This window comes from Hypanus sabinus, chromosome 6 (genome assembly GCF_030144855.1).
Source record: "Hypanus sabinus isolate sHypSab1 chromosome 6, sHypSab1.hap1, whole genome shotgun sequence".
Taxonomy (NCBI): Eukaryota; Metazoa; Chordata; class Chondrichthyes; order Myliobatiformes; family Dasyatidae; genus Hypanus; species Hypanus sabinus.
In genome coordinates, this window is record NC_082711.1 from 67,173,652 (window position 1) to 67,191,976 (window position 18,325).

The 18,325-nt window shown below is 40.5% G+C and overlaps 1 protein-coding gene and 1 long non-coding RNA gene across 3 annotated transcripts in view; one reads left to right on the forward strand and one right to left on the reverse strand.

Annotated features, from left to right (window-relative positions):
- The window catches only part of LOC132395014 (uncharacterized), a 183,066-nt gene extending 174,174 nt beyond the window's left edge, over positions 1–8,892 (reverse strand). Inside the window, exon 1 of one of the 2 annotated variants that reach the window (XR_009512484.1) lies at positions 8,744–8,892. This is a non-coding gene — a long non-coding RNA (uncharacterized LOC132395014). Of the gene's footprint in view, positions 1–6,383; positions 6,441–8,743 lie in introns of those variants that run through there. The other variant, XR_009512485.1, reaches the window with a different exon arrangement.
- Positions 8,893–8,962: 70 nt separating this feature from the next.
- Positions 8,963–18,325, forward strand: part of tbc1d5 (TBC1 domain family, member 5) — a 469,693-nt gene continuing 460,330 nt past the window's right edge. The window contains exon 1 of the mRNA XM_059972347.1: positions 8,963–9,098. The gene's annotated coding sequence lies outside the window, so the exon portion shown is untranslated. The remainder of the gene's footprint in view (positions 9,099–18,325) is intronic.

Consider the following 18,325-nt stretch of genomic DNA (forward strand, 5'->3'; position numbering starts at 1 on the left):
AATCCCACTAATTCTTCAAATTGCCTGTCCTTGATAACCTGTTTGATTTGTGAAACAGCAAAAATGCCTTCCTTAATCTTGGCATCAGTCAGTTTGATTTGAATAGTCAATTGAAATAACAAATTTAGGCAATTTCAAAAAAACAGTGCATGATAGGGAAATTTCATGGTGATTTTCATGATCAGCAGCCCAAAAATCCATAAGATACACCCTAAAATATTCAGAAAGCAAAATTGTAGTTGTTCTGGAGTATCTATAGAACTGCAGCCAGTGTTTAACACAACCACATTCTATCTTCTGCATGATCATAACAAAGTTTCCTTACTTTTCAATGAAGGCAAGTTGTAGTCAAGTTTATTGCTCCATAATAAATAAGAGTGCAATATCTCAGCCCTATTTTCTGTTAAATAACATGCTGCAATTTACAGAGTACATCCAACCACAGTTGGCAACAATGCACAAACAAGTTCAGCTGGAAAGAAACATTTCATTTTCAACATTGCTTGCTTAGCCAAAATATGGCATGAAATTTCTGTGCAATGTACTGAAGTCAGTGTGTTTTTGTGTCAGGTGTTCTCCTTTAGGCTACACCTGGGTTTCATCAATAACAGTCTTTGGAAAGCCTCATGCCAAACATAATGCCCATTGCCACACATGCACAAAAATGCCACTTTGCTTTATAATTATCTACATGGCTAAAGTAAATTTCCACAACTCCAATTTGTAAAAGAAATACACAAGGGGGAAAAACAATAAAGCCATTCTTGCATTTTTCTGGTATAAAATAACTTCTCATCATACTCTTCTTCATGCAACTATCTTCTTTGGTTATACAAGGAAAACAAATCAACAGTAATTAGTCTATTTTAATTTTCAGTAGAAGATATAAACATTTATGAACTTTAAAGCTTCCTTCACATCTCCCTCAGATATGAATCACTTGAGATATTGGTATAAATGTTATGACAATGGCGGCCTGAAAGTTATGTCAGAATAAAAGTCATATACCTCTTCTATACTTACTAATGCATAGATCTAAATACTGTGAGAAAATGTGAGTATTTAAATTTTAAATATTTTGATGAGAAATATTTTTTCTTTTATCTCATGTTTCAGTATTACACATATCAATTAGAATTCACACTACAGGATATAGGTAACATCCAAGAAAAATGGTAAATTGCAAATTGGAAGGGAGGAAGAAACTTAGGTAAATTTCAGTCAGTGAAGAGATACTGAGCAAATTGATGGACTACAAGTCTTCAGGACTTGATGCACTTCACCTAAATTCAAGGACACGAGAACTAATAGTGAGGTTGTCTAAGGCTAAGGCAGGATGCAGGTGACAAACCCAAACCCCCCCATGCAATTTTTTCAACTCTTATTTCATAACACATGCAGAAATGGCATGGCTTTGTGTTATGAGAAATCATGATATGGTCAAAAATTTGGACATATAGAATAAGTAGGAATATTTGGACATATAGAATAAGAAACTAAGGAACGTTGATGAATAGAGGAACCTTTGAGTTCAAGTTAATTGTTCCCTGGAAGTGGCAACACAGGCAGAACGAGCTGTAATATAGGCATAGGCCAGAAAATTTTATAGTCATAGACAATAAAATTTGGGACATATCGCTGGAACTTTACATGACACTGGTTAGATCAAACTCTGAGTATAGTGTGTAGCTATGACCGTCACTCTTTTGGAATGATTTGATAGTGCTGGAGAGAGAGCAGAGATTACTTACCAAAATGTTGACTAAATTAGAGGAGAGATTGGAAGTGGGGGGGAGAGACTTGTTTTCTCTGGAGTGAAAGAGGCTGAAGGTTGACCCAAAAGAGATTAATGCAATCTTTTTCCTTACATAGGAATATCAAAATCAATAGGCTATAGGTTTAAGATAAGAGGAAGGAGATTTCAAAGGTTGATAACTGAAACAGATACAAGTACTATGTTTAAAGACATTTGGACATATAGCTAAACAGACAAGGCATAGAAGGCTATGGACCAAATGCAGGTGAATGGAATTAGTGATAATGTTAGAGAGATGTTGACAGTGTCCTTCATAAATCATAATATTGAGTACAGGATTGGGATATTATGTTATGTTGAAGTTGATAAGATATTGGTGAGGCCAAATTTGGAGGACTGTATGCAGTTCTGCTCACCTACCTGAAGGAAAGCTATCAGTAAGAGTGAAAGAATATGGAGAAAATTAATTTTACTTATTTTATTTGTTGATACAGCACCAAGCAGGGCCTATTGGCATCACTTTGAGCCACACCACCCCAGCAACCTCACCACCCCAATTAACTGTAGCCTGCCTGGTACACCTTTGGACTATGGGAGGAAACTGGAGCAATTGGCAAAACCCATGCATTCCATGGAGAGGAAGTACAGAGACTGCTTTCATAATAGCCCCAGAATGGAACTCCGAACTCTAGAACAGCCTGAACTGTAATAGCACCATGCAAAATGCTATGCTACAGGTGCTGATGGGACTTGAAGATCTGAGTTACAGTGTTAAATAGGTTAGGACTTTATTCCTCTGAGCGTATGAGAATGAGGGGAGATTTGATTGAGGTACTGTATACAAATGATTGGGGGTATAAATAGGGTAAATGCAAGTAGGCTTTTTCCACTAAGGTTGTGTGAGACTAAAACTAGAGGTCATAGGTCAAGGGTAAAAGGTGAATCTGAGGAAAACCTTCTTTAATCAGAGGATGATGCTAGTGCAGAAGGCACTGCCATAAATAATAGTGCATGTGGGTTTGATTGCAACATTTAGGAAAAGTTTGGATAAGCGCATAGATGGAAGGGCTACGGAGGGCAATGGTCCAGTTGCGGGTTGATGGGACTTGGCAGAATAACAGTTTGGCATGGACTTGATAGGCTGAAGTGCTCCAGTGTTCTGTGACTCCAAATGATAGTGATGCATGAAGAACTTCTACAGGTCATTCCCTCTCCCAATACATTATTTAAAGTGTTTTTGCCAAAGTTAAAATTGGCTCATGAACCAAGTGGGCCACAGACAATACTGAGGCAGAATTTGAAAATTCTTAACATCCTGATCACATTAGTCTGTACAGCTTCACGCCAATAGAGCACCAAGGTCCTCCTGTAGTTTCTGCCAAGGCTGTCATATGGTAGTAGTATTGGCAAGAGGGCAAACCCCAATATGGAAATGGCCATATCTACAGATTTGAAATGGAGGCATGGAAATGTCAGATTAACAGAGAAAATACTGTCCTTTATACTTTTCAGCAGCGCCAGGGTGACATCAGAATTGTTATCTGATTATCTATAGAAATTCTGGAAGGCCATTGCATGTGTGAAACTGAAAGCTCAGCAAGCAAACACTATTATTGGTCTGTCCTTCCCATTTCTCTCGCCTGAAGACAAGGTCATTTACATGTCAGGGTGTTTGCACTCCGGTTCAATTATAGAAGCTGTAAGCACTATAGGCAAAATACCTGTGGTACAGATCAACTTATCAGCATCACCAGTACATCATCAGAATCAGGTTTAATATCACAGATGATTTTGCAGCCGTACAAAGTCATGATAGAGATAAAACATGAATTACAGTAAGCATATATAAATTAAGTAGTGAAAACATAAAAATAAAAATATAAAGTGAGGTGGTGGTAAGCGACTACTGGACGGGTATATGGAGGAATTTAAGGTGGGGGGAGTTATATGGGATGTAGGGTTTAGGGGTCGGCACAACATTATGGGCCAAAGGGCCTGTACTGTGCTGTACTATTCTATGTTCTATGTCATGGGTTCAATGTCCATTCAGAAATTGGAGGGAGGAGAGGAAGAAGCTGTTCCTGAATCGCTGAGTGTTTGCATTTAGGCTTCTGTACCTCCTTCCTGATGGTAGCAATGAGTACAAGGCATAACCTGGGTGATGGAGATCCTTAATGATGGCCACCACCTTCTCGAGGTATTGCTTCTTGAAGATGTCCTGGATACTATGGAGGCTAGCGCTCATAAAATTATGGCTCATGGGTAACTTAAGTACATTGTGGATGAGATGGTGAAGATCTTAATATAAAATTCTATCAATATAAAAGCAATAGTCAATTCATTCAGTCCTGAATTTAAAAAAAAAATGGGACTAGATTCAGAGGAATTACTGTTGGGTACACATTAATCATGAAGATTTGAACAATTAGGCCCAAGTGTCAAGACCACTCCCTGAAGCAAATGGCAGGGATACATCACCACAAGAAGACAGGTAGTCATGTTAGACTTCAGAAGAAGGGCTCATTAAATTTTCATAACTAGCTGCTGACATGGCATTGACCTGACACCAGAAGCTCAGTGAATCAGGGAACTGCAGCTCTTAAAGAATGTAGTTTTTATGAACATTGGTCATAACTGAAACGTTGTCTTAAAGTGAATCAGAGCGAATGCTGAAAACAATGGAACAGCTTTGTTTTAGTGCTCCTCTATAAGGAGCTACAGCATGGTAAATTAGGTCATTATCTTAGAACATGGAACAATACAACACAGGAATAGTTCCTATAGACAACCACTATGTTAACCTAAACTAGTCACATCTGCCTGCATGTACTGTATTTCCTATCCATGCCTTTCATTACCGTATTTGATATATTTCCATTTAATCATCCCTGGAGAAAACAATCCAAGTCTGCCTAACCTTCCCTTGTAGCTAATACTAATTCATACAACATTCTAGTGAACCGCTTGCACAGTCTCCAAAGTGTCCACATCCTTCCAGTGATGTGGCAACCAAAACTACACACAATACTCTAAGTTTGACAGGACCAAAGTTTTACACAGCTGCATTTTGCCTTCCCAACATTTATACTCATCACCCTAACCATTGAAGGCAAGTATGCCAAATGCCTTCTTCATCATTCTATCTACCTGTGCAAACACTATCCGGAAGATTGCACTGCAAGATCTCTTCGTACACCAAAGGCCTTGAGGGTCCTACCATTTACTGTACAGGTATACATTTTTCTTACATTTGACCTCACGAAGTACAACATTTCACACTGTTCAGATAAAATTCCATCTGCCATTTTTTTGCCCATATTTCCAGAAGGTCTATATCCTGCTGAATCCTTTGTTAATGTTTCTCATAATCTCTTCCCTGGCCTCTCTCAATAACCTGGGGTAGATCCCATCAGATCCTGGGATCCTATCCACCTTAACTTTCTTCAAGAGTCCAAAAGCTTTCTCCTTCTTCATACCAACATGTCCTAGAATATCAGCATTCTTGTCCCTGACCTTGTTATCATCCATGTCCTTCTTCTTGATCTATACCAATGAAAAGTACTAATTTAGTCAAAGTCCTCACCCACCTCCTCCAGCTCCATTCATAAATTCCCTCCTTTGCTCTTGATTGTCGTATCCTCTTCCTCATAATCCTTTTGCTTTTAATATATGTTTTAAAGGGCTTGTGATTCCCTATAATCCTACTTGCCAAGGATAACTTCATGGACCATCTAGCCCTCCTGATTCCCGGTTTAAGTTCTCTCTTGCTTTCTTTATATTCCTCAACGGCTTTACCAGATTTCAGATTTCCTAAATCTTGCATGTTTCATTTTACTTTTTGACCAAATTGGAAACATCTTTCATCATCCAAGATACCCCTACCCTGCCGTGTTCATCTTTCTTCCTCGCAGGAGGATGTTAGTTCTGAATTTTGATCAACTGGCCTTCAAATAACTCCCACATATAAGATTGGATTTACTCAAAAACCTCTCTCAATTTAGCACACTAACCCCCACTATTACTGGGGTCCAGACTTATTCTTATCCATAACTATCAGAAAACCTAGGAGTTGTCATCATTGTTCCTGAAAGGCTGTCCCACTGAAATTCCAATCACCTGGCCAGGCTTCATTCCCCACTCTACTCACTCCATCTGCCTCCCTTTTTTTCCTCTTTCCTTTGACTAATTTCACTTGTCCTTGTCTCCCAATTCCCCTATCAGGTGCAACTTGCCTGATAACTTACACCCCTCCTCAGTCATCCAGTCACCTCAGACTCTGTTCTCACCATTCTCCTTCTCCTCTTTATGCCAGCCATCTTACTTTTCCATTCTCAGTCCTTGTGTTTTGTTTCAACCCAAAACACTGACAATTCCTTTCTTCCCAAAAAAAATCCAACCAGACCTTCTGAGTTCCTCCAGCAGATTGTTACTTCCCCTTCTACATGGTAGAAAATATCTGACCCACTCAGTTTTTCCAAAGAAGACAAGAACAGCTCAATATCCTTAGGTATTTTGTGAGACCATATCTAGGATTGCTATTTATTTATTACATAATCTAAACACACATTCTCCCCTTTTCATCTTCTTATGGTACACCTTAGTAAAGTAACTCACAATGTAAACTTACCTTTCTAATGAAGGAAGCATGTTGTCTCACATTAGATACCATGTTCTCTTTTAACTCCCAATCCTTTTACTAATTTTAAACAAAAGCAGCTGATACCAGAAAGCTGGGTATGTTCAAAGTTCAAAGTTGAGTTTATTGTCATATGCACAAGTACTGTGAAAAAAATTCTTTCAGCAGTAGTACGGGCACATAGCATTATATAAGTAACATTCACAAGAAAATATAAATAAAATACAGTTTTTACAGGAAAGAACACAATTAGAACAAAAAGTTTATTTTAGTGCAAAGTGATCAGTGTTCCTAAACCCTAGTGATTAAGGTTGTGCTGGTTGGTTTAAGAACCAAATGGTCAAAGGGAAGTGGCTGTTCTTGAACTTATGGTGTGGGAGTTCAAGCTTCTGAATCTGATAATTGATGGTAGCTGCAGGAAGATGGCATTGACTGGGTGGTGGAGATCTTTGATAATGAATGCTGCCTTTTTAAGGCAGTGCCTCCTTAAGGTATTATCGCTGGCAGGGATAGATATGCCTGCAAATCATTGTGTAGAGTCATGCATATACTATCTGCAGCTTCATACATCCCCCTACACTTCAGTTGTCATAGCAGATATTAATGCAACCAGTTAGGATGATTCAGCTGTACACTTGGAGAAGTTTGTTAGAGTGTTTCAATGACACCTGAAACTCAATGTTTTACTGATATTGAATGAGAGGTTGTTGTGGCACCACACTCGCACCATTCAGCTGATTCAACACCACCTGTGATTTGTCCTACTCCGGGGATGTTAATGATATTGGAATTGTTCTTCCTTCAGAATGGCTTCCCGCTACTGCGGGAACACTCTTGTGTCTTTTTGGTGCGTCTGAGGGGCTGTCCCCCTGAGACTCTCCTTTATACTTCCTCACGGGGTCGCAGGTGTCAATCAGGTTGTGATGATGCAATCTCTCTCTCTCAACCAGCCCACCTTGCCCGAGGGCTTTTCACGTGGTCTCCATGAGACAATAGTCGCTGGCATCTTATTCTGTATCCCGGGTGGGACATGCAATTTTGCACGTTTCTCTCTCTCTCACTTCCTGGGTCTACTGACCCCCCCCCCCCCATCAACGGGTGCTCTTGCAATTCTCACAAAGGAGGGGGCTGGGATCATAACACATGTAACTCTGTTGATGGTGAGTGAGTATGAAGTGTTATTAATATCCCCCATTAACTGAAGTCTACTGATGAAGAAGTCACATACCAAGTTGTACAGGGAAGTACAGAAGATCAGGTCTTGAAGCTTGATAATTAATTTATATGGGATGATTGTGTTGAATGACGAGCTGTAGTTGATAATCAGCAGCCTAACACACGAGTTCCTACTGTCTAGATTGTCCAGAATACAGTGAAGAGGCAAAGAAATCACATCTGCTATTGACCTACTGTAGCAGTAGAGAGACTGAAGTGAATACAGAGATCTGAAGCAGGAGTTGATTTGCACCAGAATCAAATTCTTGAAGCACTTCATTACAGTTGATGTAAGCACTACCAGATGGTAATCGTTGAGCCAGGTCACAAGGCTCTTCTTGGGCACCAGTAGAATAGTTGACTTTTTGAATCAGATAGAAACCTCAGACAACAGAAGAAAGAGGTTGAATATGTTTCTAAATGCGTACTCCATCCAGTTGGTCTGCACGGATCTTCAGTACTCAGTCAGCTATACAATCTGGATTAGACCCCTTTTGTGGATTCACCTCCTTGAAGGATGGCCAAATATCAGTCTCAAAGATTGAGATTACAAGGTCATCTGGAGATGTTGGGGTCATGTGGGCGTGTCGTAGCTCTCCCCATCAACAGCGCATAAAGTGGGCCAAGAAACTGCAATTCCAATTTAATTCAGACAAATGCAAGGTGTTGCATTTGGAAAGTCAAATCATGGAAGGTCTTTTGCGGTAAATAGTCAGGTCCTGAATCAAGGAACAGAAGGACTTGGGAGTTAAGTTTCAGATACATGAGCAGAAACTACTATGAAAATTGACTTAAATTCATTAACACTATCCTTCAGTTCTTCAGAAATGTCCTCAAAAACCTGTATTTTAAAAATAATATTAGCATTCTCTTCAAACTTTCTGTACTTTAGGGGCTTAATCATAACAAAGGCAGATGTAATGGGTATCATTCACCACAAACACAATTGGTCAATTGGCCTGCTTTTAGAACAAATTTCCATGATTCTGCCTTTTCTATATACGGACATGGATGTTGCCTTGATTCAAACCACTGAATTACTTTCAATAATATGAACAAATGAATAGAGCTGGTGTAATAAAATACAGATTTCAAGTGAGTAAATATGCATATTAAAAATGATGGATTCGACGTACAGTGCAAAAACAGGTCATCAAGCACACCACTACCGTTCTCCAGTACTCCGCCTCTAGCTTTCCATGTGTGAAATGCTGGTTGATGTGAATTCACACCCATTCAGGTAAGATCAGGCCCCGCCGTTTCATCCACGCTTTCCTTCCCAGGGAACCGCCCCCACTGCACTCGGTGCGCAAGCGTATTGCCGGTTGCCAGCCTTCCGGTAGTGCGCAGGCGGAGTCCCGGTTGCCGGCAAGAGGCGAAGGTGGTACGCAGCCGCGCTGCCGGTTATCTGGCTAGTGGTAGTAGCGGCGGTACGAGAGATTCCTGTTTCTGGGACAGGGTACAGGAGGCGGAGTCCGGACGGCAGATCAGGTAAACAAACACAGTCAGCTCCGCTGGGCCTGAGCTCAGCTGTAGGAGCTGGGGGGAGTGGGGGAGGGTATTGGGTGCTGCTGCACATAGCCGGTCTTTGAGTGTCCCATATATGAGTTGCTCTCAGGCCTAGAACGAAGGCTTTTCGTGAGAACGAGTAAAAGCAGAGATCTGATGTTCCGATTGGTTCCATCCATCAAGATCATGAAGTTATTTCTTGGTGATTGATGAGGTCTTGATTTATTTTTGAGGGTGAAGTTGACATGCTTGGATCCTGTGTGTGCGCGGTTACTGCTGCATTTAAAAGATAATAAACTTTTTCTCTCTCTCCTGCATTTACTGTTTTGATGGTTCTACCTAAGAGCATTCGCTCCAAACGAGGAAGTGTCTTTTTAAGAGGGTAAAGTTAATGATAATTAGAAACCTAATGTAGTCGTCAGTAATCAGTATTATAATACGTTCTGAGTATATGCGAAAGTTCTGTAAGGTTCTGGAAAAACAAATGACATGCAGATACCAGTTTAGTTTGATCTGTAGAACTTAAATAAAACGAGAAAATGTTGTGTAAACACTCAACATATCACTAATCTGTTGAAAAAGAAAGGAAGTTAAAATTTCAGTTTGAAAATTCAGCATGTTTCTAGCTTTTCCTGTTTTAATTTCAGATTTCTGGCACCTGCAGTTTTTTATATTAAATTTTGTGATCTTAAAAGAAAGACTTGCATTTATAAATGAATTTTCATAGCCAGGCAGTACCAAAATAGTTCCCAATCAGCAGACTGCACTTAAAATGTACTTTATTATAATATCAGAATCAGGTTTAATATTACTGACATATGGTCGTGAAATTTGTTGTTTTGGGACAGCAGTATATTGCAATACATAAAAAATCTATAAATTACAATAAGAAATGTATAGTGCAAAAAGAGAGAACAAACACAAAAAATAGTGAGGTAGTGTGTGCAGGGAAGAAACTGTTTCTGAAATGGTGAGTGTGCGTCTTCAGGATCCAATACCACCTCTTTGATGGTAACTATGAGAGAGTGCATGTCCTGGGTGATGGGGATTTTTAACGATGGATACTGCTTTTTTGAGGCATTGCCTTTTGATAGTGTCATTGATGCTAGGGAGGCTAGTGCCCATGACAGAGTTGTCTGAGTTTACAACTTTCTACAGCTTTTTCCAGTCTTGTGCAGTTGCCTCTCCATACCAGATGGTGATGCAACCAGTTAGAATGCTGTCTACAGTACATCTGCAGAAACTTGCGAGAGACTTTGGTGACATACCCATATGAAGTATAGCTGCTATCATTCCTTCTTTGTAATTGAGTCCAGGATAGATTTTCAGAGATGTTGACACCCAGGAACTTGAAATTGCTCACCTTTTCCATTGCTAATCCCTCGATAAGGACTGGTCTGTATTCCCTCGACTTCCCCTTCCTGAAGTCCACAATCTATTTCTTGGTGCAAGGTTGTTATTGTGACACCACTCACCCATCTGATTTTCTTGCTCCTGTATGCCTCCTCATCACAATCTGAAATTCTGCCAGCAGTAGTTGTGTCATCGGCAGATTTATAGTTGTTGTTTGAGGTGTGCCTAGCTACACAGTCATGGGCGTAGTGAGAGCAGAGCGGTGGGCTAAGTGCCCTTGAGGTGTGCCAGTGTTAATGGCCAGCAAGGAGGAGATGTTATATCCGTTTCACACTGACTGTGCCCTCCCAGTGAGGAAGTTAAGAATGCAAAGTATGAAAAGTGACAGGAGCTATCGCTCAGCTAACATAAATTATAACATGATAATATTTTTGTAGTGACTGAGGGGCAGATATTCACTGGGTTGCTAGAATATCTCTCATTCTTTGTCAAACTGGTGGTACAGGATCTTTTAAATCATACAAGGGAGCAAATGGGGCTTTCATTTCAGCATTATATCTAAAAGACCTGTTTTGAGAGACATACAAAAATAGTTCTTCAATAGAATTGTGCCCATTTCTTTCAAATGAATCAGAATTAGGTTGAAATTTGTTGTCTAGTGGCAGCAGTACAGTGCAAGACATAAATATTATTATAAGTTACAATACTAAATAGTGGAAGCGACATTACTTTGCTGTTAACAAAAAGATGTCCTCAATAGCAGGAAGGGTCAGGGTTGTGTCTGTGATGGAACTGTCTTGAGTTAACAACCCTCTGTAGCCTTTTGTGATCCTGTGCATTGGGGGCACCATACCAGACTGTAATCCAACCAGCCAGAATGCTCTGCACTGTACATTTGTAGAAGCTTGCAAGAGTAGTTGGTGACAAACCAAATCCAAAATTCCTAATGAAGTAGAGTTGCTGGTTTGTCTTCTGTACGATTCCATCAGTTTGTTGGGCCCAGCACAGACCCTCTGAGATGTTGACACCGGGGAAATTGAAGCTGCTCACTGTTTCCACTGCTGACCTCTCAATGAGGACTGGTGTGTGTTCTTCTGACTTCTCATCTTTGAAGTCCACGATCAATGCTGGTGTTGAGTGTGAGGTTGTTGCTCTGACAACACTCAACCAGCTGATCTGTCTTACTTCTGTATGCCACCTTGCTACCACCTATAATTCTGCCAACCACGATGCTGTCAACAATGAATTTATAGATGGTGCTTGAGTCGCGCCTAGCCACACAGTCATGGGTGTAGAGAGCACGCCCTTGAATTGCACCTGGGTTGATTGTTAACAAGATGTTATTATTGATCCATGCTGACTGTGGTCTCTAGATAAGTAAGTTGAGGATCCTGTTGCAGACAGAGGTCCAGGTTTTGAAGTTTGTTGATGAATACTGAGGGGATGATGTTGTTGATATATGTTTTGCTGTAGGAACATAGAAAACCTACGGCACAATACAGGCCCTTCAGCCCACAAAGTTGTGCCGAACATGTCCCTACCTTAGAAATTACTAGGCTTACCCATAGCCATCTATCTTTGCAAGCTCCATGTACCTATTCAAAAGTCTCTTAAAAGACCCTATTGTAACCTCCTCCACCATCGTTGCTGACAGCCCATTCCATGCACTCACTACTCTCTGTGTAAAAAAAAACTTACCCCTGACATCTTTGTACCTACTCCCACGCACCTTAAACCTGTGTCCTCTTGTGGCAACCATTTCAGCCCTGGGAAAAAGCCTCTGACTATCCACATGATCAATGCCTCTTATCATCTTATACACCTCTATCAGGTCACCTCTCATCCTCCGTCGCTCCAAAGAGAAAAGGCCTGTTTCTTGACTGTTGTCCAGGTGCTCCATAGTTGAATGGAGAGCTAGTGAAATTGCATGTGCTGTAGATCTGTTATGGTAGGCAAGTTGCAACTGGTCCAGGTCCTTGCTCAGCTGGAAGTTAATTCTAACCAAGGCTAACCTCTTAAAACATTTAATCAAAGTAGACGTCAGTGTTACCGAGCGATAGTCATTGAAACCTACTCTTCTTGGGCACTTGCATGATTTCTGTCCTTTTGAAGCAGGTGGGAACTTCCGACTATAGCTGTGGGAGTTTGATAATTTCCTTAAATGCTCCAGACTGCTAGTTGGCACAGATTTACAGTACCCTACCATGTATACTATTGGGGCCTGATGCCTTGTGAGGATTCACCCTCTGTAAGATGTTCTCATGTCGGCCCCTGAGACAGAGATCACAGGGTCAACAGATGCTGCAAGGATTAGGACAGGGATAGTATTATTCTCCCCTTCACAGTGTGTATAAAAACATTAAGCACAATGGGGAGTGAGCCATCACTTCCATTTACAATGGTGCTAGAAAGCTTGTGAACCCTGTTAGAATTTTCTCTATTTTTGCATATACAGTATATGACCTAAAATGTGATTAGATCTTCATGTAAGTCCTAAAACTAGATAGAAAACTCAATTAAATAAATAATAGGAAAACATAATATTTGTTCATTTATTTATTGGGACATGTAATTGTTGGAAAAAGTATATGAACCTTTGTTTTCAGTAACTGGTGTGATTCACTTGTGCAGCAATAACTTCAAACAAATGTTTCTGTTAACTGTTGATCAGTCCAGTACATTGGTAGTCTTCCTTGCGTAACTGTTTCAACTCTGGGATGTTCCATGCATGAACTGCTTGCTGCAGGTCCTTCCACATTTCTATAGGATTAAGGTCAGGACTTTGACCTTGCCATCCCAAAACATGAATTTTCTTCTCTTTAAACCATTCTGTTGTTAATTTACTCTTGTCTTTTGGATCATTGTCTTGTTGCATTATCACATGATGGACTGCTACCCTGACATTCTCCTGTAAAATGTCTTGATACAATTTTGAATTCATTGTTCCTTCAATGACTGCAAGCTGTTTGGGCCCTGAGGCAGCAAAGCAGCCTCAAACCATGATGCTCCTTCCACCATGATTCACAGTTGGGGTGAGGTTCTGGTGTTGCTGAACAGAGCCCTTTTTCCTTCAAACATAGTGATATGCATTTCTGCCAAATAGTTTGACCTTTAGAAACATAGAAAACCGACAGCCAATACAGGCCCTTCAGCCCACAAAGCTGTGCCGAACATGTCCTTACTTGAGAAATTACCTAGGGTTACCCATAGCCCACTATTTTTCTGAGCTCCATATACCTTTCCAGGAGTCTCTTAAGAGACACTGTCATATCCGTCTCCACCACCGTTGCCGGCAGTCCATTCCATGCACTCACCACTCCCTGCGTAAAAAAACTTACCCCTGACATCTCCTTTGTACCTTCTTCCAAGCACCTTAAAACTGTGCCCACTTGTGCTAGCTACTTCAGCCCTGGGAAAAAGCCTCTGACTATCTACATGATCAATGCCTCTCATCATCTTATACACCTCTATTAGGTCATCTCTCATTCTCTGTCACTGCAAGGAAAAAAGACCGTGTTCACTCAACCTGTTTTCAAAAGGCATGCTCCCCAATCCAGGCAACATCCTTGTAAATCTCCTCTGCACCCTTTCTATGGTTTCCACATCCTTCCAATAGTGAGACAACCAGAACTCAGCACAGTACTCCAAGTAGGGTCTGACCAGGGTCCTATATAGCTGCAAATTACCTCTCGGCTCTTAAACTCAATCCCACAATTGATGAAGGCCAATGCACCATATGCCTTCTTAACCACAGAGTCAACCTGTCCAGCAGCTTTGAATGTCCTATGGACACAGACTCCAAGATCCCTCTGATCCTCCACACTGTCAAGAGTCTTACCATTAATACTATATTCTGTCATCATATTTGACCTACCAGAATGAACCACCTCATACCTCCCAAATATCTGGGTGGAACTCCACCTGCCACTTCTCAGCCCAGTTTTGTATCTTATCAATGTCCCGCTGTAACCTCTGACAGCCCTCCACACTATCCACAACACCTCCAACTTTTGTGTCATCAGCAAATTTACTAACCCGTCCCTCCACATCTTCATTGAGGTCATTTATAAAAATCACAAAGAGTAGGGGTCCCAGGAAAGATCCCTGAGACACTCCACTGGTCACCAGCCTCCATGCAGAATATGACCCGTCTACACCCACTCTTTGCCTTCTGTGGGCAAACCAGTTCTGGATTCACAAAGCAATGTCCCTTTGGATCCCATGCCTCCTTATTTCTCAATAAGCCTTGCATGGGGTACCTTGTCAAATGCCTTGCTGAAATCCATATACACTACATCTACTGCTCTACCATCATCAATGTATTTAGTCTTTTCCTCAAAAAACTCAATCAGGCTTGTAAGGCATGACCTACCTTTCACAGCCAGGTTACATTCCTAATCAGATTATGCCTCTCCAAGTGTTCATAAATCCTGCCTCACAGGATCTTCTCCATCAACTCACCAACCACTGAATTAAGACTCACTGGTCTATAATTTTCTGGGCTATCTACTCCCTTTCTTGAATAATCGAACAACATGCACAACCTTCCAATCCTCTGGAACCTCTCCCGTCCCCATTGATGATGCAAAGATCATCGCTAGAGGCTCAGCAATCTCCTCCCTTGCCTTCCACAGTAGCCTGGGGTACATCTTGTCTGGTCTCGGCTACTTATCCAACTTGATGCTTTCCATAAGCTCCTGCACACCCTCTTTCTTAATATCTACATGCTCAAGCTTTTCAGTCCAGTGTACGTCATCCCTACAATCGTCAGTAGTGAATATGGAAGCAAAGTACTCATTAAGTACCTCTGCTATCTCCTCCAGTTCCATACACACTTTTCCACTGTCACACTGGATTGGTCCTATTGACTCACATCTTATCCTCTTGCTCTTCACATACTTGTTGTATGCCTTGGGGTTTTCTTTAAAACTGCTTGCCAAAGCTTTCTCATGGCCCCTTCTGGCTCTCCTAATTCTTTCTTGAGCTCCTTCCTGCTAGCCTTATAATCTTCTAGCTCTCTATCATTACCTAGTTTTTTGAACCTTTTGTAAGCTCTTCTTCTTGACTAGATTTACAATAGCCTTTGTACACCATGGTTCCTATACCCTACTATCCTTTCCCTGTCTCATTGGAACGTACCTATGCAGAACACCACGCAAATATCCCCTAAACATTTGCCACATTACTTCTGTACATTTCCCTGAGAACATCTGTTTCCAATTTATGCTTACAAGTTCCTGCCTGATAGCCTCATATTTCCCCTTATTCCAATTAAACGCTTTCCGAACTTGTCTGTTCCTATTCCTCTCCAATGCTAAGATAAAGGACATAGAATTGTGATCACAGGAGATTGAATTGTGATCACTGTCACTTTATGATCATTTTGTCTCATCTGTCCACAGAACTTTGTCCCAGAAGCATTGTAGAACATCCAGATGGTCCTTTGCAGTTTGAGAGGCACAGCAGTTTTTTTTTTGGAGAGCAGTGGTTTCCTCTGTGGTGTCCTTCCATGAACACCTTTCTTGTTCAGTGTTTTTCTGAAAGTGGATACATGAACCGAGACCGTAGCAAGTTTGAGATTTCTACAGGTCTTTTGCTGTTACCATTGGGTTCTTTTTCACCGTCTTCAGTATTGCACATTGAGCTCCTGGTGTGATCTTTGCAGGATGCCCACTTCTAGGGAGAGTAGTAACAGTACTGAGTTTCCTCCATTTGTAGACAATTTCTCTTACTGTGAACTAGTGAACATTTAGGTCTCTAAAAATGCTTCTGTAGACTTTTCCAGTTTGATGTAACTCTCCAATTTGTTTTCTAAGGTCATCTAAAAATTTCATGATCAAGGAATGATGCACATCAATAGATTTTACTTGAGAAGAGCAGGTTCTGTCAGTAACCTGACTTTGTGTGTGTTTTTTATAGGGCAAGGCAACTCTGCAACCCACATCTCCAATCTCATCTTATTGATTGGAACAACTAACTCCAAATAGCTTTTGTTGAATGAATTACCCCAGAGGTTCACATACTTTTTCCAACAAATACGTGTCATATTGGATATTTTTTCTAAATAAATAAATGAACAAGTATAATGTTTTTGTGTTATTTATTTAATTGGATTCTCTTTATACAGTTTTAGGACTTGCATGAAGATCTGATCACATTTGGGGTCATATTTATGCAGAAATATCATTCTACAGAGTTCACCAACTTTCTAGCACTGCTGTATGCCGTAAGGTTTTGCCTTATAGGAAGTAATGCCATGCAGTCCCTGCCATAGCTGTCATGCATCCAGTTGTGTCTCTCACTCTATACGGAGTTTCCTTTTCGCTTTCATGAAAGCTTTCTGTAGGTTATAGGTATCTTGCAGGTAATTCCAGATCTTCAATAGAAAAGTGAATATTGCAGTTTATCTTGTAACTGTACTGTGGAAATAAAACTGCAGCATTTTAGCAATATAGTTGTGGAAAAGAAAAGGCTGTATGTGATCACAGAGAATGATGGAAGTGTAGATTGTTTTAATGGGCTTTAACCGTGTACTGCATGAGGGTGAGTTAACAGGATGTGGAAGAGAAAGAATATTTTGACTAACAAATACACTGAATGCAGCTTCATTATAAATAGGGAATATTCCTACTCTGTTCAGAAGCTTTGGACATGGTTTTTTTATGCATCACTATCAACAAGTGAAATATTTTGATGCTTGATAATCCATATACATTTGTTATTTTAGAAATAGTTGTTTATATGCAATTTAAGTAGGAATAGATGGAAAATCTTGATATACAATAATCGGTGTGATAGTATTAAGTTGTAACTATTGAGCAAGTCATTATCAGTACAGCCAAGGAAAGGAATACATGGTTAAACTGCATTTATTTTAATGCTTGAGGCTTAACAGGTAAGGTAGCCATACTCAGAGTATGAATTGACTTTGAGAATTGGGATGTTATAGCCATAACAGAAACATGGATGAGAGAAGAGTAGGACTGGCAGCTCAGTATTCCAGGATGCATATGCTACAGGTGTGACAGTTGTACAGGTAAGCAAGGAAGGAGAGGGTGGTAGTAGTGGTATTTTCAGATGATATTCTTGGAATCATCCAGTGAGGATGTATAAGTAGAACATAGAAACAAGAGGCATGAGTTACTCTAGTTGGGTTGTATTATAGGCCTCCTCAATAGTCTGTGGGAACTCAAGCTGGTACGTGGAGAAAGCACTCTTTGTTGTAAGAATAATAGTGTTGTTTTAGTGGGAGTTTTTAATTTCCCTGGCATGGACTGGGCCTGCATGGGGTGAAATTTGTGAAATTGCCCTGGAAAGTTTTCTGAGTCAATATATAGAGGGTCCTACTCAGGTGAGTGCAATATTGGACCTATTCTTTGGGAACTAGGCACGGCAAGTAATTGAATGGCAGTCAGGGAGTACTTTGGCATGGTGATCATAATACTATTATTTGAAGATAGTGATGATAAAATGTAGGATAGGTCCCCAGGTTAGAGTTCTAAGTGGAGCAGGGTGAGTGATTTCCATAAAGCTAAGGAATGCTAAGGAACAGCATCAGTCTAAAATACAGTCACAGATCAGTCATCAGTTATGGCAGGGCTTATGTGCTATAACAGTCAACAAAATGAAGTTGGATAGCATCACGGATAACAACACATCCATTTCTGATGATCCATACACATCCTATGCATGTTTTGAATGGAGGGAATGAGAGTATGTTACCATCCAACCATCATGCACCGGAACCTACTGTCACTTTTGCGAACGTAAGATCAACCTTCCAGAGAGTGAACCTGTAAAAAGTGTCTGGCCCAGATGGTGAACCTGATCATACACTTAGATCCTGTCTTGATCAG